At 43.5% G+C, this 26,468-nt stretch overlaps 1 long non-coding RNA gene across 1 annotated transcript in view; it reads right to left on the bottom strand.

Annotated features, from left to right (window-relative positions):
• Positions 1-2,675: 2,675 nt before the first annotated feature.
• The window catches only part of LOC308063274, a 52,703-nt gene continuing 28,910 nt past the window's right edge, over positions 2,676-26,468 (bottom strand). The window contains exons 2-3 of the long non-coding RNA XR_013927908.1: positions 4,539-26,468; positions 2,676-2,756 (exon numbers count right to left, since the gene is read on the bottom strand). The exon at positions 4,539-26,468 is cut by the window's right edge and continues 27,516 nt beyond it. This is a non-coding gene — a long non-coding RNA (uncharacterized lncRNA). The remainder of the gene's footprint in view (positions 2,757-4,538) is intronic.

Raw genomic sequence — 26,468 nt, 5'->3', positions numbered from 1 at the left:
ACTGACTGCCACCGAAACAGGTCCAGTATGTACTGAAATAATATTATTTTTCTCTATTAAAATCCACAGTTTTAACCTTCCCTTTCATTTTGCAATATTAAGTCCCCCTTTCTATCATGTACCTGGGCTCCCAAGGCTGAAAGGGCAGGCCTTGGATTCAAGTGATCCTTGAGTAAAACACACAACAGGCTTTAGCAACAAAGGGTTGAACAATGTGAACCTCTCTCCTGTAATCTGTGTGGCTAAACGCTGGGTCAGAGTGGCAAAATACCAAAATACGGTATTTCATAAGGAGATTTATTTATAAAAATATGATTTTATAAGGAGATTTGATTCATGTCAGTTGTGGAAGCTTCATCTGGACACTGCACAAGTTGTCAGATCACATAACCACTTTGCAATCCCTTCCAGTTCTCCTTTTTTCCAAATGGCATCTGTAAACTAATGCAGTGCTATCCAGCCTGAAAAATAGGAAGCCTGGCTACGGCTGCTGTGCAGCTGAGGTGGTGAGGTCCTTAGGTAGTGACTGATAAGCAGCTGGATTTCAGATTAAGTTGGATGACTGTAGTCTGTTAAAGGTCCAACACAGACCTACACAAGGGACTTGGGGTGTTCCACAGAGAGGCTGTGCAGATCAGGAAATGTTCACGTACATTATTTAGTCATGAACAGCATAAACTGAACATGCAACAGTGCATGCAAGTGGAGCTTTCAGGTGTATGTCTTGCGTATAGATGTAATCCACTAGCTGAGAAGATGCATAACAGAGGACAATAACAAAACCCAAATGCACACGCCTGCAAAAGGAACTGACTGCATATATACATAAAGGAATGTAGCTTGGATTTTTTACCAGTTTTTGGTCAGTTAAGAACATCATCTTCTTGTTTGGTTGTTTGATTAGATTTAGCACCCCATCTACCCTGGAGCTACGTCGGTAGGGAGGGAGCTATAATGGTGTGATGAATCCAGTGCTGGGCTTTATGGCTGGGAAAGGTTTAAACCCTATTAAGGCTTAATTTGTTAATCTGTAAAGAAAGGAGGATTAGAAACAGAGTCTGGAGCAGCCGTGATTCTGGGTGAGCAGCTGTCCTCAGGAGTGCAGTGGCATGGTGGGCTTCACAAGGCTCTGAAGGTGGTCAGGAGACAGGGCAGCCAGAGGAAGGATGGCTCTGCTCTTCTGGGCTTAGCCAAAGTCTGTGAATATTTTGACTCCTTGCTCAGTTGGGCCCAAGTTATTCATTTCATGGCTATCCACAGATGTTTGCACAAAAGGCTGGGTTGCCTGCTTGCGCAAACTTTTTGGAATAGTTAATCTTCAGTCAGTAAATCATGGTTTGGGAGCAGAAATAAAATAGTGACTAGCAAATAAATAGCAACACAGAGCTCTCCTCTGCTGTGCCAGAAGATGAGCTGAAACCTGCATGTTCTCCTGTGGCCATAGTGGTTATGGGCAGATCATCTCCTACCTCCTGGCCTGTGACACAGTTCCTCCTGGTCATGTTCAGGCATGGTAACATTTTCTCGTATGGGAGGATAAATGTTGCAACTATAATTATAGATAGTAAATGCATTAGAAAAGATAAAGTCTCCTGGTGAGTGACTCATGAACAGGAAAAATGACACAGCTTGTCAAAGGCATCCACAACAAATGGTGGACTCGGTTCTTTCCTCAGTGTGGCTGTGATTTGTAGCTCCCAAGCTGCGCTTGGGCTCAGCAGCGATTCAGCTGCTGAAGCTCAGCTCAAGGGATAATGTCAGAAAATTGTAACCTGAGAAAAGATCCCTTGAACAGCATTGTTGGGCATTGTGGTGCTTGCCTCTGTTTGTCCCTCCTCATTGATTTGTTTACACTGGAACGGAAAGGTAAAACAATATTCAGTTTTGTAAACAGATCATCAGTAAAATACCCTTTGTTAATATTAATAAATAGCTTGCTTAAGAAAAACCCCTAAGTCCCTGTGGTAGGTATTAGCCTTTGGTTTCCAGTTACTCAACCTCTTTACAAGTCTTAGAGATCTCATAAACTTTGAATGTTGTAGTAAAAATATTTATAGGGTAAGTCAAAGAAAAACATAAAATTGCATTCAAGTTTTGACAGGAGTAAAACTACTTATCCTGCTTATTTTTTATTATAGAAAACTGGATGCTGTGACCTCACTAAAAAATGATAGCTATTTAAGCAGAAAGGTTGGAAAGGATTTTGTGCATGTTAGTATTTGCTTTCTGAAGTATTAATATTTACCTTGGGAAACTCTTAAGTGCTTAATTGGAAAAGACAGACAAGAGGTGCTCATGGTGTCACAGGCTATTTATGGAGTCACAACAAAACTCTGATGATAATTCCAGATGATACTTCAGTCAGGAGCTACATCGACCCGCATTTTCACTGATCTAAGATTTGAGTGTGGTGAAGGCTAGATCCACCATGAACACCCAAGTTCCACCACAAGCGCTTCATCTCAACAGCCAGATCCCAGGAGACCCACGTTCAGCTTTGTCCAGTCCTGCAGATGCTTAAAGCCCCTACAGCATCTCCATTTCCACTGGTACCCCACCCTGCTCCAGACATCACCAGCCTGCAGGGAAATCCAGAGAAGCCTTTGCCTACCTGGCCATGCCTTACCTTGCTTGTGGAGCGTGAGCCAGCTGGCAGGCTTGGGGCGTGCTTGGTGCCTCTGACTTTGCATGGCAAACAGCACAGGGCACAGTTTCCAGGGCTGGGCTGCCTGCCTGCTGCTCTGTACTGTATCCACCTGTACTGGGAAAGGGAGACCCACTTTCAGATTCTCATCTGGTCTCAGATCCTCTCAGATCCCCGGGAAGTGCTTGGCACATCTGAGATGTGTTTTCCTCCATCTCTTTGTTGACTTGGTGGTGTGTTGTAGTAAGTTAGATATTTTGGAGGGCTGTAAGTGAGGACAAGGCACTGATTAACCTCTAGGTTGCAAAGATACTTATGTAAGGTATGGAAAAGCTGCAGTCAAATCAGACCCAGACTGAGAGAAATCAAGGATGCTGCTCTCTGGTAAATAGGCTTTTTAGCAGACCTGACAGTGAACATTCTAAATCACTAACCTGGCTTAAAAATTCAGGCATAAGTCCCATAACGGAGATGCAAAGTTTGGTCTGGGCTGAGAAGAGAAGCAGAACAACATCAGCAAATGCTTTGCTTAAAATGCCTGTGCTAATGGTGAGGATTTCCACCCCGCAAGAGACTGTCCAGTTGAAAAGCTGCTTGATGGGTATGAGGACAGCTTAATCACAGGTCTTGAAAAGCAAGTGTCACATAAAACATCTAGTACAAGTCTAAGCACTAAATTCTCAAGTGATCTAAGCTGCTGCTTAGGCACTAAAACAAGTAGCCGGGTTTTTTTTTAAGATCTGAAGTGAAAAATTTGATCATCACATCCCAGAGCACTTGGACTGGAGAGTAGCTGAGAGGCTGCTGGAAAAATCTTTTCACAAACATTTTCAACAAAAAAATCCTTTTTGTCACTTTCCCGATGAAGATTGAGTCTTCTTCCTCAGCGGCAGGGTTTCAGTGGTGGCTCATGCCGCACAGGCTGTAAGGCATCTCTTCCTCAGACTGAGAGCTGGGGGGCAGGCAGCTGCTGCAAGGGGAGTCTCCCAGGATATCCCCTGCTGTAAAAACTGCCACATTCCTGATTCATTCCAGGTTTTGGATTTAAAATTACTTAATAAACCCTGGAGTTTTTTGGGGGGCAAACATTAAAAAGTCGCCCCCTCTTTAGCCTCGGCCATGCATCTTTGTGTTGTTCTGGCAACTGGGCTGGGAGCACGGTTTCCCTGCAGGGAGCCCGGCCAAGGGTTTTGCTCAGCCTTGCTGGGCGGGGGGGTGTGGGGGGTGTGTGTGGGGGGTGGGTGGGGCGGGGGGGGGGGAGGTGGCAGCTCATACCGCTGTGCTTAACACCCACAGCTCTGAAAGTGTTAACACACACCTGGAGCTTTTTATTGCTATTATAAAATGGGGGCTTAGTTAACTTACTGTCCCACTATATTTAGACAAAAAATATCCAAACTTTTCAAGACTACAAGCTAAAAAATTAAAAAAAAAGGTGCTATAATTGTAAGTCCCTGTCTCTGTTTTGAGGCCTCTTTTTCATTAGGAAGTGGCCAATATATGACTGTCGTTTCTCTTCCTTTGTCTTTTGTAGAGGAAGCATTCTAACTTCTCATAAGGATGGTTTTTATGGGTAACAATACAGAAATAATTTCATAAGAACTCTCACTTGCAGCGTCAGCTACAAGTTACAACATAAAACCACCAAACCCTTGAAGATTATGTGAGAGCTATAGTTTGATGAGCCATTAAATCAGGTAACCATTATTCTGGATATTTTAGTCAAAAAATGTTTTAATGCTGTCTTTTTACTGCACTGCTTACTTTGCATGATCCTGTTTTTAATCAGCTTCCTCAGTAACAACCATGGATAAATACCACCTTCACATGTGTGCACAAGTTCTGAACTTTGAACGAATGCAGTATGTTAATACATATTAATCTGTTTACTTACTTAGCCTGTGTCTGGTCACAGCCAATAAATCCACAAATCCAGGAGCTGCTGATTGTATGGCGGCCATGTAAAACACAGTACACAAAGGAAAACCTGGAAATTTGTCAGCTCATAGAAAGCTGGACCTTACTTTTTAAAATGGGATGGTACATATGCCAAAGACGTGCCTTCAGAAGTGCACTGCTGTTTACCAGGCAGCTTGTTTGGTTTTGCATAGATTGCAGAGCAGGATGCTGCTCTCACCTCAGGGATATGATCCCAAGTTCACTGACTTGCTGGATGTTACCTATGAGCTCAGCCTCACTGAGAGCACCCAAGTCTCATGTGAGACTCAAACCAAGCACTGGGGGTGGGGTGGGGGGTGGGTTATTTGGCTTTCCCCACACCCCCTTGATAGAACCTGAAAGGGGCTGAGTAAGACTCATGTATTTACATTTATCCAGAATTGGTTTCTTTATAGGAGGGACACATAGATGTTAACTAGGTACAAAGATATTGTGCAACCTCACCAGAGAGGCATGCGGTACTGCCTTGCTTTGGGTGTGTTAGCGCTGAGCTTGATGTTGTAATGACTGTGCCTCATTTGAGGGCTTAGGGGTAACTGGCCTCCAGGGGTATTACACTTTGAGTTTGAACTATATACTAAAATCATCTGACTTCTTGTTTGGAAAGAGAAAGAAATCTTTGCTGTAATTTATGTCACCTTCTGAATGGGACAAAAGTCTGAGGGGGAGCATCCAGGTACTGGTTCTTCTCAGCACAATCTCCCCATCTCTCCCCCGTGCTTGTCTTTGGAATTATGTTTCACCAGCATGCGGATCTGGGACAGAGCCTTCTGGAGTAAAGCTGTGCCATCATTTGACTGAAAAAGTGCTACTAGTTGGGGGCTTGGGGGACGTGGGTCTCCCCCCTCCCTGAGCTCTGCTTTCTATAAGCGCCTCTGGAGCTCACTCCGTGTAGTGTACCGGGGGTCCAGTAACACTTTAGTGAAGACAGATGTTAATGCTGAGTGAGCAGAAGCTAACAGACTCACAGAGCAACCTTGGCAGCTCGCCCCATTTTTCAGATTTCAACGTACCTACAAAAACTTTAAAAAAACCCAGAAGAAAGCCCTCTCTACATTTTGGCCTAGAGCAAACTCTGGTGTAAGTAGTTCATCAAGACACACTCTCTTTAGCTCCTTAAACACACAGCTAGATCAAAATAAAGTATGAAGAGCATAAAGTAACTCACAGACACCGTTTATTAACACTGAGGCCTGCTGCAGGAAGAAAGTGACCTAGTAAATATCCTCCCTGAGTAGTAAAATAGCTGCTGTAAGGAGTTATAAGAACTTTTGTGAGCTGTAATTCCCTAAGGAAAAAAAAAAAAAAAAAAGAGAGAGGTTTTTACAATCTTTCATCTCTGCTTGAAAGCAGAAATAAAAAGCCTGCCCCTAAACTACTAGGTGCTTGTGAGCAGCCTGCTAATAATGTCATCTTCTGTCTGGTCTTAAAGGAGAAGGAGAGATATGGAAAGAAAACAAACCCCACAAACAGCACTGGTCAGCTTTATGAGAGCTGCAACTTCAAAGACTGGAAGAAATGCTCTGCAGACTGGCTGTTCTGAAGATCAAGAGTTCAGGAGTTTTAAAGGGCCTTTATTAGAGAAAATTCTGCATGAGAAACTAACAATCCCTGATAATACTGCAAATGGGTATCTTGCACTGGCAGTCCTGCATGTAACTAACTTACCTTAGCTCCGAGGAAAAGCTAACAGTATGAGCCTACTTATTTTTTGCTTGTATATGTTGTATTTTAACCAAGCATATTTTGCACAAGGCTGCAGTGTTGGTGATCCGTGCGAATACCATCCCTTCTTTACCGGTGACTAAACTGAGATGGAGTGGAAGTGCAGCCAAAGTTTTCATAAGCAGTCTTAGGTTTGGGCTCCTTCCATCTGGGTTGCTGAGCATGAGATACAGAGGTGTTCCTATCGGGGTGCTCCAGATCAGTGTGATGGCAGATCTGGAGGGTACTGCCCTGTCCCCAGTGGAGGCTCTATGCAGAAAGGAGGAAAGGATTGCAGGATGTCATGAGGAAATGGATTCATAATCCAAGTGGTCTCCTCATTAAAATATCCATTTTCTGTTCTGAAAACAAGCAGGACAGTGGCAGTTTAGTCCTTTTGGTTTGCCTTTTTATTCTAGCAAAGCGTAATGCATTAGTTTTACTAATGGAGGCACACGCAATACTTCTGACAATGTAAGAGTAATGCAGATGTGTAAGTTCCTTAGACACTCTGATATCTTTATCAATATGAGCAGGAAAAACAAGGCAGAAAATACATGCTGAACTATGTCCAATTAAATGTATTCTTGCTTATCCTCTCCCTGTATCCATTTTCCCCCCCCGTGGCAACTGCAACTGAGTTTAGCTGCACAGTGTCTAAGAAAGTTTACAGCAAATGTTGTAGTGATCAGAAACATGATCATCCTCAAAGGATTTAGGACAGTAAAGAGAACACATATCAAAAGAAAAGCTAGAATGATCTCTCCATTTGCCGCATAAACAACAGTGAAATATGCTATAAAGAAATGCAGCAGATTGTGTGCTAGATGCCAGCACTGCGCTTGCAAATAATGAGTTAACCAGTAAGTTGACTGAAATAAATGTGCATTTTTTTTTTCTTCTGTGGACAACTGAGTCTCTAACAAGAACCACGTCTGTAATAAAAGTTATGATGTCTCTAGCAGGAACTGGTAGTGCAAATCAAACATACCATTAGCTTGTCAGGCTCAGCCAAGTGAAATAACAAGCAGCTGGGTAGTGCTGTACACTGAAATGGAAAACTGTTGCCCCTTAACAGAAGATTTCCTCAGAGAAAATTAAGCATGAGGGGCAGCGACAGACCTGGTTATTCATGAGCATGGTGTCACGGGGAGGTCAGTGGAAGGACCTTACTTAAACCATCATTCTGGTTCAGGAAATGCTGCCTGACTCCTGAAGTTAGCAGAGCAAACTCTCCCCAACACCTCGATGAGTAAATCAGGGTAGTGGGGAAGTGCATGGCACCAGGGAAATCGGAAAGGGAAGCTGCAGCATGTGATTTCGCATCTGACCAGCCACGCTTGGCCATGAGACTCAAGTGCTTTCAGCTCTGAGGAGGCGGAGGGGAGGATGGATTGTGCCTGGGTAAGGGGAGAAAGGGAATCTCTTCTTGTTTCTAAGGGTACTGAAGAATAAACCTGGAAAGTGAAACATTTCCCTATGGTAGACCGGGAATTGGATGCAGACTGTGCTGGGCTAGATGAGTGTTTGTACTTTGGGCTTTCAGCTAAACCCGAGCTGTTTGTGTTGTCGCACGCTCTTTTACAAGCTTTTGGCTGATGGAGCCTGGGTGGCAGAGTGGAAAATTGTTTGGGAGGTTTGCGTAGCCGTGTGTGTGTTCTGTGGCCCCGAAGCCAGACGTTGTTTATTGAGTCCTGCAAGGGATCCTGGTAATCGTAGCTGATTTGCAAAAGCATATCTGTTGCCCATGTGTATCAATTAGATTGCAGTATTTGTGTACAAATCACAGGCTTGATATTGATCCTGCAGCTTGTGGCCAGCTGAGAGCAGTTTTACGCTTGTGTGGAGGGTGTAGCTGTGGTACCCCCTTTAAAAAAAATCCTGCTGCCCTTGCAAAGGTGCACCCAGCTTTCAAATGCAGGTGTGTCTCTAGCAGCTCACTCCAGTTGAATTCCAGCCCATGAAATGTCCACAGACATCTCCTCACTGCAGGCACCTGCTCGGCCTGCTGAGATCCCCAGCTCCTCGCCTGGGTCATGAAAGCCCCATATCCATTTTTGAGGCAGCAGCCAGTACCAGAGCAGGTCGGGCTGCACTTCCCAGGAGCCAGGTCTTGAAAGAGGGAATTTTAAAAGAGGTAATAGTGCTTTTTATGGCTCTGAATGCTCTCTGTTCCCATCCTTTTCTTGATGCTGGAGTATGCCCAAGTCTGAATAGAAAATGAAGGAAACAACATTTTGACCAAAAAGCTTTCTTTTCACAGAGCAATTCTAAACCACTTTCATGTGCCTGTGGTACATGTAGGCACTGCTTCCACCAGCGACGTGTCTAACCAAACCCGAGGGAGTGTAACACCACCACTCCTGAAGTGGAGCTGCCAGGCCATTCCTGGGCTGGCAAAGGTCCCCCCCAGTCTCTGTCAGGCATTCGAGCTCTCAGTCTTCTGGGGGGCAATAGAGACCTTGGAGGCTCAGCCCTGACTGACACTGCCCAGGGCAACTTTTGAGCTCCAGATTTTCAGAATAAGACCTGGAGTGTAAAAGGCATAGCAAGCTATTGCCCCAGCTCTAATAACTATAATTGGTTAGAAAAATGCTACAAGTATACTGCAAAAGAAAATTTCCAAATGCTTTTCTTTGCAACAGTTTCATTATATTTTTTCAAAATACAAAAATACAGTTGTGTTAATTTTTGTCATTCAGTAACGAGAAAGGAAAACTCTCTCTTCCCTTCATCCTTCCCTGCCTCAGGAAAAAGGGAAAAAAGGGAGGGAGGAAGAAAAGAGGGTTGCTGGCATGATAATGACTTGAAATGTTTTTTCTTGAAAAGTTAAAACATTTTGGAAAGAAATTTTCCACATTTCTTCTTGCTTTTGAAAGAAGAAATCCTTTTTGAAAGAAAGAATCCCTTTTAAGAAAAATGCTTTAAACTCCAAGTATTGGCTAACTTTATAAACAAAATTCTTTCCCTGTTTTATTAAGGGAAGTAAACAAGGCAGAAGTGATGGCTGAAGCAACACTTTCCAAGATGATTGACACATGAGAGCTTTTATCTTTTCAACTATAAACTTTGATTGGTTTTCGTCCCCCCTGCCTCACTTCCTCCTTTCCTCTTTCTAAAAATTATTGCCTTTCAGTTTGTTTTAATGGTGTTTATGTAATGTCATAAATATTCTTGTTTAGAGCTATAATTATTCCCTACGATTAATTCTGTTCATTCTGAGAGGTTGTGCAATTTTTTCACTGGAGGATATGTCTTTCATGTTCATGTGTTTCTCCATGTAAAATGCAATGTGTCCAATACTAAAGCCATGCCTGGGAAGGCAGGGTTAATGCTTTTCCTTTTTGCTGTGGCAATGTTTGGAAGCATTTTTGTGGAGTGTTTAGTATCATTCCTCTTCGGGTTGGGATTAAGGTAATTGATAGGGCATTGAGCCAGGGGTCCTTTAGCTGTCCAACCTCTGTTACATGGGGTGGAAGCATTCCATGGCCAAAGTCACTTCCTTTCTCTTTCTTTTATATCCCATTAGTCTGCCTGTGTTTTCGATTTCAGAGGAATTCCTATAAATACATCGACTGTAGCTGCTAATTGTGGGTAAAACATCAACTATGTGGAGGCGGTGGGAGTTTTCCCAAAATAAGGACTACAGGACTCAGCCCTCTGTACTCTCCAAAATGTATTTGCAGTAAGTTAAGATAATGATCAGCATTTTTGTGACAACTGTTCTGCGTTACGTTAGGGCAAACAGTTGAAATCAGACCTTAAGTAACAGGCTGAGTCCCACCCAACACTGCAGAAGTGACTGACAGCGCATAAAGGCCAGATGTATGTACATGGTGCCCAGCACGTCTACCTTTGGTGCTGTGCCTCACGTAACGAGTTAAAAGAAGATGGATAGCAAGACTTTCACGCCCCAGAGCAAAGGAAAAAAATCTTGGAGGAACAGAGTTAAAATTATACTTTAAAGAACGTGTAGAACATATACTCAAAATACACAGCTTGTCTGCTTCAGTGTATTTCAGGGATATTTTTATGTGGTATTATTTTCTCCTAATGGCTTAGCAGCTTGAAAAGCCTAATCTTCTGGAAAAGTTTGGCTGTCATCCTCATAGCCGGTTTCGCAAGCAATCGCATTAATGCCCAGATGAATTGACTGTGATTATTCAGCATAAAATGAAAGAAGTTATGCACTATTTGGGGAACCTGTAGAGTTTAATTTTTGTTCAATTCGTTTGCAGAAGCCCTCTAGGCAGCTTCTAGCGCCAGCTGGGGAAGGGTTTGTAGCAGGGGATCAGCATGCTGTTTAACACCCGGAGGAGGAACAGGCTGGAAGCACAGGGTCCTGCTCTCGGCCCTGCAGGAGCCCTGCAGGGACACCTCAGTCCCTGGAGGAAACCTGCTCCATGCCATGGGGGTCCTGCGGTCGCGGAGGGGGTCAGGACAACCTGGCACCTGCAGAAAAGAGAGAGCTTGGGGCACAGCCCTCGCTAAACCAGACCATAGTTTTGCCAGGCTCATTCAGTTGTATCTGGACCTAAAAAAGAAAAGAAGAAAGGAAAAGTGACAAGAAATGTAGTTTAAATAAAACAGTCTATAAAAAGAGGCAGGAAACTGTTGGGAGACCTCAGTGGAAAATCCCAGAAGAGGCGGGTATCCCCACATGTTCCCTTTCTAGGCCCTGTCACAGAGCGGGGCATCTCATTAGGTCATGTTTACCGATGGCGTTTGTTGTCTGTCTCCTGATTCAGCCCCCGACAGGACATGGGGAGGACAAAGCCTGTCCTAAGTGACCACCGATGGAGCCAGCCCTATTCATGGATTAGGGCTGCCATGGAAACTCAGTTTGCAGAGCTCACCACTGCAAACACGGAATGAATGGCCAGGTCAGCACCCGAGATTAAAGGGGAGGGAAGGAGGGAGTTGAGCAACTGTTTGCTGAACTCATTTCAGGAGCTTTCCTGGAACAGTCCAATATTCCAGAAATCAGAATGAAGAGTTTTTAGTTTAAACCAGAGTGAGGATTCCCCATGTTTGAGAAAAGCATTGTGTCCTTTGGATGCCTTCAGTGAAGGACAGCAGCAGAGCTGAGCTAAGTATTGATTTAAGTTCAGAATAACCTTAAAAGACCTAAAAGAGGTTTAATGATCAGCCGTATGTGGAACATGAATCCCAGAGGGCTTATCGTTTAATGTAATGATTTATGCAACGTGTTATCTGCCACTTGGTTTGGATACTTGTATTTTGATCATTGTGAGACAAAACTCATATCCAGCTTTTAACTGCACAGATCTATTGGCTAGCTAATTCTAGATGCATTCAAAGCATGACTGACTATTTCACCACCTGGAAAATAAACTTTCTTTTACCACCTCAAACAATGAAGTTTGCAGCAAAGTATGTTTTAACAAACATCTCTGCTTGCCTTTTTTTTTTTTCTTTTCTCCCCCATATTAAAAATGATAGATTTTTTCCCTCCAAGTCCAATGGCTGAGGGATAGCCTGTGATTTAGGAGACCTCAATTTACATCCTACTCTCTTATAGTCTTCCTTATGACTTATTCTAAGTTCCTCTGTCACAGGAGTTCAGAGAAACCTAGGTGTGGTCTCCACAGTCTGATGGCATCTACCCTAAGGGCTACCTGTGTGTTGTGAAATGCTTAGCTGGAAGCTGGGCATCTGGGAGCCAGCTCTGCTCTGACACCCAGCACAGATGCACAGAAAATACCTTAAAAGCCAGGAGTACGATTCATCCCTTCAGACTTTAGACCTGGAGGGAGCGGAGATGGCTAATGTGATGTTATTAATTTCTTGTTTAAACCATTGCTCTTGGTATATACAGCTGTGAGCAGCACACTTGGGGAAGTTAGAACAAAAAGCTAGGACATGAAAGCCTGGAAGGCAGATGCAGTACTCTGGTAGGTACAACTTCCTAGTTGGATACTGGTGTTCTGAATGTTATTACTTGACTGTGTTTTTCAGCCAGCTGGGCACCCATTTTGGAGTACTTTTGCTTAAAACTATGTCCTTAGCAAGGGAAATGTCAGAAAACACATTATTAAACTCAAAATTGAACCTATGGATCCTTTTCCAGACAGTAAAACATTTTCTCTCTCAGTGGAAGAGACTGTGGTTTGACATTCTTCGTCTTCACAAATCCAAGTTAACCAGTTCTTTTTATCAGTTATTCCTATGTGCTGTAAGGCAGTTGCTTAATACTGTGTTCAAGTATCTTGCTGAGGTTAAACTGGTTGGTCATTCCCCAAATTTTCCATTTCTGCATACGATAGCATGTCAGCCTTTCTCTGGTGCTCTGGGGCCTCATAAACCCCCATGAGTTTCTAATGGCTCAGCAGTTGCCCTGGTTAAGATGAAAACTGGATTTTCTCACTCCTTCCTTGTGTTGGCCTTATGCAGAGAAGTTGGAGGGTTTTAAACTCTGCTGAATGAAAAAAAAAAACAACTGAAGGAGGGGAGAAATGTTGGAAATCAAGCAAAGTCAATGGCAAAACCTTCACGGTTTTTACTGGGAGGCAGACCTGGATCCGTGGGCATAAAGCTGAAGAGGGCAGATTGTGGGTTACGTGAAACTAGGCACTAGCAGTACACACAGGAGAGAACATCCAGCCTCATACAGTGCCCTCTGAATTATCTGTTTGTAGCAGCACACAGCAGAAATATGAACTAAAAGAAGGGAAACTGTAAAAGTTTGATCACCTAAGGTTAATGTTTGAGCAACTGGAGCTGTCTGCAAATGTAGATTTGTAGGTTCTGTGCAGGCACACTCATTTCTGCAGAGCTGCTGTGGGATCTTGCTTCACACGTGCACATGCAAACCTTAGCCACCCTTTTTGCTCTGATTCACCTGGAAGAATTGACCTGAACAATTGTTTTCCTTTGTTCAGATCCAAAGGGACCTGAACAAAATTTCTCTCAGTCTGTGGCTCAATAAGTAAAAGTCCACATTCGTGTGCATCTGGCTCACTCTGGCTGGTCTTTTTCTGCTTATAGAAATTCTAACAGTTTCTTGCTAAATACACTAAAGAGGTTCCTCAGATCCTCATTTACATATGTTTTATATTATCTATGTTTTTGCTTTTCATGGTTTATTCTTCCCTCCCACAAGTTACCACTCTCCCCTTCATTAACCAGCCTAACTGAAAGCTGACATTTTCTGATTTATTGTTCCAAGTCCTCTTAAAGTCGCCAGTCAGAAGAATAGCTGTTGCCCCTGTTTGGTTAAAGGAAGACATTTAATACAGATTTTGTCTTTCCTGTGCTCAAAAATACTTTTTCCTCTGTCCTCAGTAAGAGATGAAAAGATGACCCTGCAGAGCAAAAGTCTCCATTGAATCAGCCATCAGAGAGGAGGCAGGCTGGGTTTTTCATTTGAGTTTATTTTGTTTTGTGCTTAAATATATTTTGTTAACCCATGTTGGGAAAAAAAAAAAGGGGGGGGAGAGTTGCTAAAAGAAGAGGATTATATCCCACTGGAGTTCAGCCTGCAAGCTACCCTTTCTTGGGAGCTGCCTTGAGTTCCCTCGCATTTTGCTTCTGCAGACAGGGTGTTTTATCTGCTTTTTAGCCTCTGACCCAGAGGTGTGACCTTTTCACTTTTATCTCTTTCAGAGTAAGCCCGGGCCCTGTCAAAGTTCCCCGAGAGACTAATGGTAAGTGCAGAGCAAGAAGGGTCATTTCTGACAGTAAAAGAGGACAAAGCACGGCAGCGGGTGACGGTGAGGTGCCCCCGGGACAGGTACCTGCAGCGGTGCGGTCCGAGCGGCTGAGCGGCCATCCCTGCCAGCGCCCCAGCAATGCGCAGCAATGATGGACGGAGTGCCGGCAGCCGAGGGCTAATCCCTGCTAAACCATCCCTGCCTCCCACCCGAGCATTGCGGCAACAATAAATAAAGGCATAACCAGTTTCAGGAGAGGTGCTTGCTTATCTCCTGTTGTTTAAAGCAGACAGATTTAGCCTCGGTATAAAATGGGTCATGGAAATAATATTCAGCTGTGACTCTTAGCATTTATGGTTTTTAATTCTCCCATCTTTCTACAAAGAAGTCTTTTCTATGTCCTTGAATGACAGATGTGCTAAGGCTTTAAAAATGTACTTTCAGTTCTTCTATTTTAATGATCTGCAAAATCTGGGTTCTGGGATGCCTTGCAGCAGCGATGTCAGCAATAGCATCTCTCAAACTGCCTGAAGAGGAAAGGGAAAATCAGCACAAGAAAAATGTGTCTGTGACACAGAGCTGCCTGGGAGGTTTCCTACCAGGGTCCTCCCTGATGCTGGAGCAGGAAAAGATGCTGCATCGGTGATGTGATAGAGTTTCCCTTTCATGGTGTAGGTATCTGTTTCAGAGCCTCGGCAGAGGATGCTGCAATGGGTCCTGTTGGTCCTGCTCGCGCATCGAGGGAGGGCAGCCATGCAGGAGCTGCAGAGGCTCATCCTGCCTCAGGCTGCTCTGTGATGCATCAGCATGTGTGGGACAAGCACTGCTTCAGGCTACTTTATTTCCTGACCTCAGTGGAGAAGAGGGAAAGGAAAAGGCGAGTCACAGCTACATGCTGTGGGATTCCCTCCTTCTGTTTTGGAAAAGAAATTGCAGAAGGGAGTCATAGAGCCAGGGAAAAAGAGTGAGGTGTTTTTTGTGCTTTTGATTCAAAGCCTGCAGTCTGCCTTGTGTGGTTCTGCTTGGTTCCAGTGGGTGTGAGATTGGACCAGAGCTTATTTTCAAAAAAGGAGTGTGAGGAGTGTGCAGAAAATTCCTTTACAAGAGAAGGTCCTGCATCACAGGGAAACCTCTCCACCACATACTGTGAGGAATGATGTCCAGCTGGAGATCCCTATTGCAGGGAAGCATGAAGAGGTGACGTATTCTGTTAGGGAAAGGGAGAGTTTTCAAGTATTTGTTTTTTTTTTTTTTAAATTATAGAGCTGCTCTCTATAAAAACCTTTCCAGTTTTAAATGGAAACATTTCAATCCAGCTTATGCTAGAGGTGAGGGCTCTGACCCTCAGGAGCTTCCGTATGGGGATGAGGATCAGGAGCACAATCCTTATAGACATGGCTAGATATAGCTATAAAATGGGGCATAGCCTGTGTTCAATATCCTGTAAAATACACAAGATAGCAAAGATTAGGGAATCCTCTCCTCTCCAGCTCTCCTGTGCCCAAAACCCACTTCATGAATGTAGCAATAATTGACCAGAGCCCACCGAAGTAAAACCACTCACCCATTAATAACCCAGCCCAACAAAACTGAGATGCTTTGTTACAGACGATGATTTTGCTTTTTCCTACAACACAAATTGCTCCTAAGAACGAAGATGGCTTGTACACTTTAATGCGCATTGCTCATTTCTTCATTATATTTCCAGTGTGTGCCCTTGGGTGGAGTCTACTCATCTGCAACATCTCTGCTCTCCCCCCAGACCAACTGCTGCGTGCCAGAGGCTGGTGCTCATCCCAGCTTCCAGTGTGTGCAGCATCAGTGGAACATGAATCATGGCTGGTGTTTGGGCTCTGTAGACAAAGTTTCAGATTTCCAGCTCTTCTGTCTGATTGTGACAGTGCTCTTATTTACCTTTCTGTTTTCTACCAAAAAAAAAAATAAAATGGTTAAGGCAGGAGAAAGAAAAGTTCACCCAGAAATGAACCGTAAATGTCCACCTCTCAGTTTTACATAAAACTTATTTTGCACTTATTTCCTAAAATAACTTCTTTTTTAAGAACTTTTTAAAAGAAAAAAACCCAAACTTATTGAAACTCATGGGCAGAGAATTCATTTGGTTCACATTGATGGTCTCCTTCAGGCTAATGGCTGAATTTGGCTTTAGAAAAACTGCGTTACTGTTAGGGGTTTGTCTTGCATGAACAGTAAATAGACTTTCAATGGCCAAGATTCTTTGTGGTAACTCATCATAAATCAATGTAAGGAACAATATCAAAAAGTAAAAATGGTATTTTGCCACTGTGGTGGATCTTAAAGTTTTCAAATGTCTAATGTTAATTTTAACAGCTCTTCCCTGGAAGCAAAAAAGCTTCTAACCTCCCATGGAAGCTGCTATCCAGGACTGGAGCCAGCTACGCTATACTATCTCTCCTAGTTCTTCTGTCTTCCTTCCTTGGAACTTTCAGCTGCCACCAGATCCCAGTCACTTCTGACAGTTTCTAGTGCCACTTCCTCAGGGTAGGATTTGAAGCTGGGTATCTATTGCTGTTCTCTAGATATATATATATATATTTATTATTGTATGATTGTGGCTAAGCCTACAAGCCCACAATCCTCCCTCCTTCCCCACCAAGTAATTTATTGGAAGTAACTGACTCCCAAACCCGAAAGTATCCCTTGTATCAGACAAAAGAGAAGAAGGGTCCAGTTAGGGTCTGGAGAAGCCTGGGTACAACTCTCAGCTCTGACACGTCACTTCTCTGCAAGCAGTTACACTTCTTTGCAGCCCACACATAAAACAGAGATATACAAATGGTCAGTCACAAAAGTGGTTTCAAGTCTTGCCTCAAAATTTGCCATGTCACTAAACTGTCATGATTTTTTTACCCTCTGAATTTGAGGCTGTGGCATATAAGAAACTGACCCGTTTTCAATCTTTTTTCTGAAACCTCTTTGTTAAACAGATGTCAGGTAACAGGCTTTTGGTAAAACAGGATAGTGCAATGCAATTCCTGAAGTTGGCTCATGGGACATCTCTGCCCATCTTCAGACGTTAAGCTTGAGACATTGTACCTGACAGTGGTGTTAACTGAGTTTTTTATTTTGGGGGCATTTTTATATGAAGAAATCCAGAACACAGACTCTGTTATGCATGCATGAAAGTACTTTTCTGGGATGATATACTTCATTTGGGCATATACCTATTGGCAAAATGGCTTTGGTTGATGCCCACTGCCTCTTCACCAACAAAATTTAGTTACAGCAGTGCACTGGTGAATGGTGAATTTCTTAAAGCAGAGAGTCTCCTCAGATCCATACTCATACCAGCTTTGTCAGATGCAAATATTCCAACATCACATGCGTTTTTGCAATCCTCATTGCAGACAGTTAATTACAGGATGATTCAGGGCACTCTAAGGAGCCAAATTTCCCTATACAGTCAAAGAAGAGCAGTCTCTCCAAGGGTGTTTCAAGGCAGGGCTATTGGCTGCCCAGTGCTAGACGGTATGACTGTCTCCTTCCCAAATAATTCAGTCTCTCGCAAGAAAATCATGAATCAGTCTAAAAAATTGCAGGACTTCTTAAAAACAGAAGGGGTAATTTTGTTTGCTTTTCTAAGTGCACTCGTGTCAGTTTTTCAGGCTGTTCCCCTCCAGCCATGATGGCAACACATTTACTATGTGATTGAGCTCCATATGGGCTCTTGATTCCCAGCTCTGGGCCTCCTGCAGTAAAAATAGTAATATAGAAAGGTAGAAAGGCTCAGAAAACAGCTGCTGGAGAGGCCTTCTTGCTTTCCTGCAGGCTTTTCACCTGGCAGCTTGGCAGCCTGTTGGCAGGGCTGGATGGGAAGCCCTGGGGCCATGGCACCAGTGGGGAAGGACCCCTGGTTTACAGTCCCTCAGGGTGCAATGAGCAGGCTAAGTCCCTGGAGTTGATATGAAACAGGATTGTTTTCATGGAATAGAGGAGAATCTTATTCCTTTCCAGCTTCAAAGGGAACCCACAGGACCAGAACCTGCAAGGTTCTGCACACAGATCCAAGTATCTGATGCACGCAGAGAACAGTGTCAAATTTGGTCTTAGCTTATTGTCATTACAGATTTTCAGCTGCAGTGAGTGCACTACTACTTTGTTCTTCCTCAAGGCAGGCTTCTGTTCAGTTATGCCAGTCATTGCTTGAGAATTTCAGATTGATTTTCCAAATCTGTCCTTGGAAATCTGGTGTCACAGCTTTGCTAATGCTACTTAGTGACGTTGCCTCTTTTAAGCCATATATTATCTTCTCTTGATAATACTCAGTGTGGTGTGACTAGCACATGCGGACCGTATTTGCTGGGTTATACAGTGGCTTCAGGTAAATAAGGGGAGAAAACAAAGTGAAAAAAGTGGTTCTGGAAATATTCGTTCTGTAGCCTGAATGTAAAAGGTGGCAAGAGGCACATGAAAATTTTCATTAGCCTGTAGGAGAGACAGAAAGGTTTGGGTTATAAGGACCTATTATTATTTCAGATTACATAAGGCTAAAGAGAAATCCTTTATGAGGCTTTTAGGATGCGGTCATCTGTTCCTTCCCCACGCTATAAGCTCTCTGTCTCCCTCTTTGATGTGAGCAGACCTGTAACCTGGCTTCTGTAATTCCCATCAAACCTCCTTATAATATTGTTCATTCTAATAATGCCACTGATAACACTAAACCCAGCCAGTTCCCTAGGATACAGCACAATAAATGTTTTATATAGCACCCTCCCTATAAAGTAGCCAGAGGAAAAATTGACAATGAGAAGTGTAGTAGACAGGAAAAATTGGGGGTAACATAAATTTGGGCAGTGGGAGAAAGTTTTGTACATTACAGAAAGATTAAATATAAGCTAAGTCAAGACAAGAAGAGTGAACTGTGGTAGAAGTGGGAAATGTGTAATGAGAAATGGTTCTTTTTCTGGTAAGTGGAGAAATGGAAATTATGTTTTGAGATTCAGGTTCAGAAAGGTGATAATTGAAGAAGCAAAAGAAGTAATGAAAGAGCAGATCAGGGAATAGACATGGGGCAGAAGGACTGGAAAAATGTGTGCCTGGGGGCTCAGAAAATGAGGCAAGCCTAAGATCTCGAAAATGAAGGAGGGCTTTGGCATTGGAGGGGAAACCACCAAACAGGAACAGAATGTTCTGCTTCCAGCAGGTGACACTCTGGCAGTGCACTGACCACTCTCCTTTGAGATAAGAACATGGCTGAGCCTGTCTACATCAGGCAACTAGCAAACACACTAACATGATGGGTCTGATCTGGTTCATTCTAGACTGAGGAGGCTCAGGAGACTTAAGACAAGATAAACCAGCTGGCATTAGCTGGATGTGTGTAACTGCACTGTCCACATCTTCAAACTGGATCTTCTCTCACCACAGGAGTTTCTAGCAGTTGCCTTGAAGAGCACTGAACAGTCCTCTTGGAGGAAAAGCCAACCAACATCTTTTCAAACACACTTTGTTTTACTGCACTGAACACTAGGCTCAGCAGACGTGATTATTGGCAATGTGTTGTAAGACAAAAGAAAAGGTGGCTATGAAAAGCTGTGGAATCTGGGACCCTGCTTCCAAAGTGCAGGCAGCCTCCGAAGCCTGGTCTTGTAGGCAAAAAGGCAATCTGACCATTTTACACCCCAGCAGCCTCTCAGCAGCAAACAGGCATGACCCATGAGGATTTAAATATAAATGTTTCTGATTTTGACCTGCTTCTAATTCCTTTTGATCCTTAAGACTAACTTTGTTCTGCTTATACATGTGTGGTGCTGGTACTGTAGGGCTGCTCTTTTTTGGAGGACTAAACACAGCAGTGCTCAGGATGTGTCTTGGGTTTGTCCTCTATTTGATAAGGTACAAAACCATCCTGCTGCCTACTCTGCCAGGGGCTTGTTTCTCTGTGAAAATCCTTTCTCTTAATCCTTGATTTTTGATTGTCTGAGAAAATATTCTAACAAGTGAAATGCTGAATGGGACTCTCCCTTGGGAAGGATGCTGCTGCACTGATGCTGCAGTCCCTGTGCTGTGCCCTTCTCAGGAAATCCTGGCTAGAAGGGGGAGTCTAGTCCTCAGGAGAACAAAATCTGAATCATGAAGTGCTCTTAATCTCATAGTAGAGAGTAATTTATATTTTCCTTTTGTCTCACTTAGCTCCTGAGAGTATTCAAGCGACCTCTGCCTCTAAACACTGGACATTTCCATTTTCGTTCTAGCATCCCCATGTCAAAGGCACAATTGAGCTTTCAAGGGAAATCTGAGAAAGAGAAGCAAATGTGGTAACAGAGACTTCTGATGCGGTGACGGTGACAGCCCAACCTCCCTACTGAGAAATTTTCTCACCTTCACATAAAGGGCCAGTATCTGTTACAGCCACATGCGTTGGCTCTACAGATGCACTCTGTTGATTAGGTGAACTTTGTGTACCTGATCTTGGCGGTGTTCAGAAGCCCAGACACAGACAAGATGTTCTATTGTTCATGCCTTCCCTACTCAGGTGCTGTGTCGCTACTGTAACTTAAGCCCTAAAAGACTGAGTGCTGAAGACCCCATCCTGTGTGCATCTACCACCGGCTATAATGCTGGTTATTGTAAGCTTCCCCGTGGTTGCAATGGGGCTGCCCACAGAGGCAAGCTCTGTGTGCTGGCTCGGCCCACTTTAAAACAAAAATGCTGTCAGTAGGGATGGAGAACATGGTAAATAGTTTGAAGGATGCTGAGGCTTTTGAAAGACTGAAGCTGAAATAGTGCTTTCTGGCTGAAGGTATGGCTGCTTCTGTTGCCAGACATTGAAATAGGATAAATTCTGTTATTAGACTGTCATGGTACCTGATTCATAGTGCATCAATATATTCAGAAACAATCTGGAGAAATGGGCTGAGGCTGATGTTGACTGACACGGTCATAGAGAAAGCAAACTCGACTGGCAAGGTGCAGAGGGATCTCACAGTGCTGAGGGACTGGGTGACAAAGTGACAGTTGAACTTTGTATTCCTGACAAGTGAAAAGACATGCGCAGGAGACTGGGCTGTGTAAACAACTGTACAAATAGCTAGAGCAGCATAGCCAGCAGCCTGAAGAAAGTGAGGCTTCCCCTGTACTTATTAGACGACACCTGGAACACTGTTTCCAGTTTTGGGCCCCCAGTATAAAAAGGCTTTGGTAGCTGTGAGTCCAGTGGAGGGCCACCAGGATGGTCGCGGCTGGAGTACTTGCCCTGCAAGGAGAGGCTGGAGGTTGGGGCCTGTCTTGCTTGGAGAAGAGATGGCTTTGGGAGTCTCCCAGTATCTAATGGCTTTAAGCAGGCTGTTGGGTTTGATGGCCTTCCAAAATCCAACCTGAGCTCTTCTATTATTCTATAATCCATAGGAAAGTTAGTTCCAGTAAGCAGTTTTATCTAAACATCAACTTCATGGATGAAAACAGTCACAAGAGGTATACAGAATGCTGGGAATTATTAGGAAGGGAACAGATGAAAAACCAGGAATTGCCAACATCAAATATTATAAATACAAGGTGTGCCTGGATCATAAACATCATGCGCAAACCTGTTCTCCCACTGATCAAAAAGGATAGAATAGAACTAAAAAACATAGGTGAAAGGGAAAGAAGGGTAATTAAAAGCTTGAAATGGTGACAGTAATTAAGCTAGGACTATTCTTTTTGGAAAGAAGGTAATGGGGGGGGGGGAAATATAGTAAATAAAATAATTATTATCATGAAAGCATGGAGGGGGAGCCATGTGGCAGGTTCAAAACTGTCAACATGAACCATATCTGCATTGGAGATAGGACGTCTCAGGAGAGCGGCTGGCTTGTGACTGGATAGGAGGAAAAGGCTGGAATTTATACATGACGTTGTCAAGATTTCCATGCATTTTTCAGAAAATGAAAAACATTGAAATAGGAATACATTACAGCAACACTGCTCATCAAAAGGATCTGGACAATGCATATATTTAGCAGTTTATAGATTTAGTAAAGCATGTCTTCACCTTCTCTTACTGTTAGTTATATCTCTACAGCTTCCTGGAAATAACAGGTTAAAATTTTGTTCTATAAAAATCAGAGGGTTTGCTAGAGAACTCAGGACTAATTTATTACTCTGTACAGCATATACCTATTTATACATATATAGCAGTGTATCTTCTAAAAGGTGTTTTGCATTTACCTGGTATTGCTGTGCATGTATGGGGCAGACAGGTTAGCTGGCCAAGTGGGCCAAGTGGCCATGCCTGCAGGCAAGGGGGCTGCGGTCCTCCAGCTCTTGGGGAAGACGGGGTTGCTGCTCTCTTCTCAGTCATATTCACTGTCCTGACTGATGGAGCTCACATGCCAGTGCACATGGAGATGGCTGTGTCACATACATTTACCCACACCATGAGCAAAACCACTCCCAGTCCCAGCAAACATAAGTCTAAAACCTTTACTTGCTGCTGTTTTCCTGCTCTTTATTAATTTGCTCAGTTGTTGTGGTTTTTTTTTCTGTCCATACTAAAACATTTTTTAAGTCCACTCAAAAGTTTGTGTTTTCTGAAGATTTCCATTTAATATAATTTAAAAATACTTCTGTGTGAGTTTATTGGCAGGTTTTGTCTCCCTAACTTGGAGTAAGCAGAACAGACCCAGCACTGAAATTTAACTGATATTTTTTTTCCCCTGACCTCCAGCTCAATTTTTCACGCAGCTACTCAGTATACAGTTCACATACTGATTGTAGTTGATTGAAGGTCTTATTAAAATATCTGATGTTAACAGCCATAAGAACACCCATAAAAGAAACAAAACTGATCTAGGAGGGTTTCATGAAAACTTTTGGCTTCTGATCTACTCAGTTGCTCTCGTATGCCGAATATTCCCAGTTTCATCCAGGACCTAGTTTAGATGGGTTTATAAAATGAGAATGTTTTATTACTCACACATTCCCATTTCTACTGACTGGATTGAATTCAGACCCCTTTGGTGCTATGCCCAATGTCAAAAAAACTCCATTTGAAGGTAGATTCTGCCTCTTAAGTCAGCACTGTGAAACTTACATTAAAGAAAAAAAAATCACCATTATAAGTAGACCTTTTCATTTTATATCACATCTTTAAAGTTCCTCTTCCAGCTTTGAATAGGTTCAGTCTCAGATAGAGCTGATCTTCTCATTATTAGTGGAAACTTTGAAGCTGCTTATCCCCAGACAGAGAGCTAAAGGTAGAGAGTCTGTAAAATTTTCCACATAGCGCAGGAAAATGGGGAGAAAAGAATTCAGAAAGGAGACGCAGGGCCTTTCTCACGAACTTGAAATCCTGGCAGGCAGCTCCTTGAAGTTGTAATTGAAAATCAATCTGATATATAATTAAATTCTAGTCATCACATATGCACCAACTAGTCTCTTCAGCTCTTAGCCAGGGCAGCGGAGGAACGGGGCTATCGATCAGGGAGGCTCCCGCGCCATCAGCAGCACTCAGTGGCGCGGCCGGGGCTGCCCTGATGCACGGCTGGCAGCCAGCGCCGCGACGGGAGGACAAACAGCCGACTCCAGCCAAGGTGTCCAATATTCCCTAATCATTTAAGTGCATTGCACAGCAAGCCCGGACTAGTCCCACAGTCTCCGTGCTGCCATCAGTCTTTCCAATAAATGAGCTTTGAGCAGGCTCCAGAGAGAAAAGGCAAGGAGGCTGATCAATTCTTTCCAATATTAGGTTTTCATTTTTACTTCTCCCCCTCAGCTGCTGCTCGGGTTAGGTGCTCTGTAATTATATTCATCAAGGTCTGTCAGCAGAAATTGACAGCCCTGGTTTAGGGGCATATCTCTAGTTTCTTTACTAAGTCAAAAAGAGACAACTAGCATTGATTTCTTTAAAGAAGAGGAAGTAGAATGTTTTTTTCCAAATTATTTCGTGTTTTTAAAGCCAAGCTCTGTGATCTATATACATGGCCCTTGCTGATCTCCCTTTATTCCTGACAAAGAGAAAAAATTTCTTGTCTGCTGCTCTAGACACTTTTGATATTAGCATTAATATTAACTGACTTGTGTTCCTCTTTGGTGCTACATTATTAATTTGCCTAGGTATTGACAATGCCCTCATCACTGTATGCACTGAACCCTGCCAAAGTGTGCATGCTCACATGCTGCCAATGCAGAAAAACTTGCTAACTGAGAAGTAAAAGAGCATCGGTGAATTCCACTTTTACAGAAGGGTTATATGCATTATAGCTAAATGGAAAACTGATCATGTCTAACAAAACCAGTGGAATATTTAAAAAATGTAACTAAATAGCTAGGCAGGGGAACTGATTGACATAATTCATCTGACTTTGCAAAAAAGCCATTGATAAACCCCCTTAAAAAGCCCCTGAGAAGGTAAACATGAGGCGGGAGGGAAGAAATAAACCCAGTCAAACAGTGGTAAGAGCAGGGCTGATAGCAAACCCTGGTGAGGCCTGGCTGGGAGTGGGTAGATTCTGCCTCTTAAGTCAGCACTGCAGGTACTTGCCTGTTTAGACGCCTCCTGGTCCTAATTGCAGGGCTGTTTGTCATGGCTATAACTGTAACTGCTGGTGCAGAAATTTTCCCTGCTGGTGCCTGCCTCAGGCTGGTTTCCTGTCTCTAAAAGAATTGTCTCTTCAAAACCAAATAATAAATTTTTTTTGTGGAAAAAAAATTATTCCTTTGCTCCTTGAAAGAACAAGCAAACAAACTCCAAACCACTAACTTTTTGTTTGAGACTCCAGTGCCCCTGTGCCATACCACCACGCTGCAGTGGTACCCAGCTCTCCTGGACCTTTGCATTCTCCCTCACGCCCGCAACCCTGCCCCGGGCTGCCCCTGCTCACAGCATCCTACCCCAGAAGCGGTGCTGCCTGGTGTGGGGAAGCCCCCAAAAGAGGGAAAGGAATCCAATGCAATGTGGTTGCTACTGAGACAGCTATGATCCAGCAGAGGGACAAACCTGTCCTCATGTTGAGCATGACTCTGAAAGCTGGACAGGCCACATGGTGCAGAGAGAACACAAGACCTTGTATGCGTCCCCAGGAGAATGAAGGATTTCAGGAAAGGACAGCAATGGCACACAGCAATTATTTTCTTTGGGTGTTCTTCTGCTGTGGGTATAGCTGCTACAATGTGTCCCTGGACAACAGCCAGACCTGGACTTTCTCAGGACATAGGTCTCATGTCGGTTGTTGTACTCACCCTCTGCCTTAGGAGAGACATGGGCTGCCCCCTTCTGCATTTTCACTGTTGTCCCCATAACCATTTGCTTTCCCCTTCTTTTGCTTTCCTGAGTTTCACTACTCTGCACCTCAGAGTCAGCTCTGTGGGTTTTTTTTAGGGATGTGCTAAACCCTGCCTTTAAAGGGACCAGTTAGGGACAAGTTAAGATAGCTGGGTAAGAGGAGAAATTGCAGGAAAACAGAGATGGGGAAAGGAGGCCTGGATGGGAGATGCTGGGATGGCAAATCAGGCAGACAGATGCTGCTGTGGGGTCCTGGGAAGCAGGGCTGTGGTCAGCAGACACTCCAGGAGACAGCTGGGGAAAAGGCAGCCTGGAGCAGAAGAGGTCAAGCCCTGGCTGAAGTAGGCTGTGGCACATTTCCCTCAAGAAACAAAAGAAAGATTGCTCAGCATCATCATTCATAGGACATCTTCACGTTTTCTCAGGCAGCTGAAATCCACGTGCCACATCCAGCTGTCACTGGAGACTGCACTAGTGTCACAAGGATGGAGTCCGATGGTTGTATTTTATTGCTTTTTCTAGAAGGTGCCTTGCTAAAAAAATCAACGTTAAGAAGCACAGTGTAAAAATGTTACCTGCAGTATTAATTTATATGTTTATGATGTGTAATTACTTCTTTGCAATGCATTTTCAGGACATGGAAAAATTCACTAGCTTCTGCAAGAAAAAAGGTAAGAGGAAAACTGAAGCTATTCCATTTTGCCATGTTAAATATGAACTTGAAAGACTGCATTTGCCTATACTTTCCTACTTAAATGAAAATTATACATATGCACAAGGTGTTTTGATTTGGATTGAACAAAATGATCCCCTGGTGGGGGAAAGCCTCGTTTTCCAGCTGGTAAGCTAAGACACAGAGGCTCAGGTGAGAGACTGTCTGCTGAATTTGGAGCACCTTCCAGAGATGCCAGAACCTTGATTTTCTAGCGTTTGGCATCAGACTGTACTACATATTTGCAAAGCAGTTTGCTTTGACTTAGTTCATGACTGAGAGATTGGGGACTTCAGACAATCAGATCCTGAATTGCATCAGGCAGCTGGGAAAAGGGACAGCCCCAGGTTCCTCTTCAACAGCGGTGATTGCTCTGTGAGCTTTGGGCTTCTTCTGATCTGTCCCTGCAGTGGGGCACTACTCCTTCAAAAAAAAAGTCATATTCACATTTCTAAACAAAAAACAGGGAACCTGAGGGCCTGATGCCATGCAGTGCATTTTGATACACAGTGAGGACCCCCCACGGGTAGCTGA

This window comes from Falco punctatus (assembly GCF_963210335.1).
Source record: "Falco punctatus genome assembly, chromosome: 4".
Classification (NCBI taxonomy): domain Eukaryota; kingdom Metazoa; phylum Chordata; class Aves; order Falconiformes; family Falconidae; genus Falco; species Falco punctatus.
The sequence above is the reverse complement of the archived record's forward strand: the minus strand, read 5'-3'. Positions and strand labels throughout refer to the sequence as shown.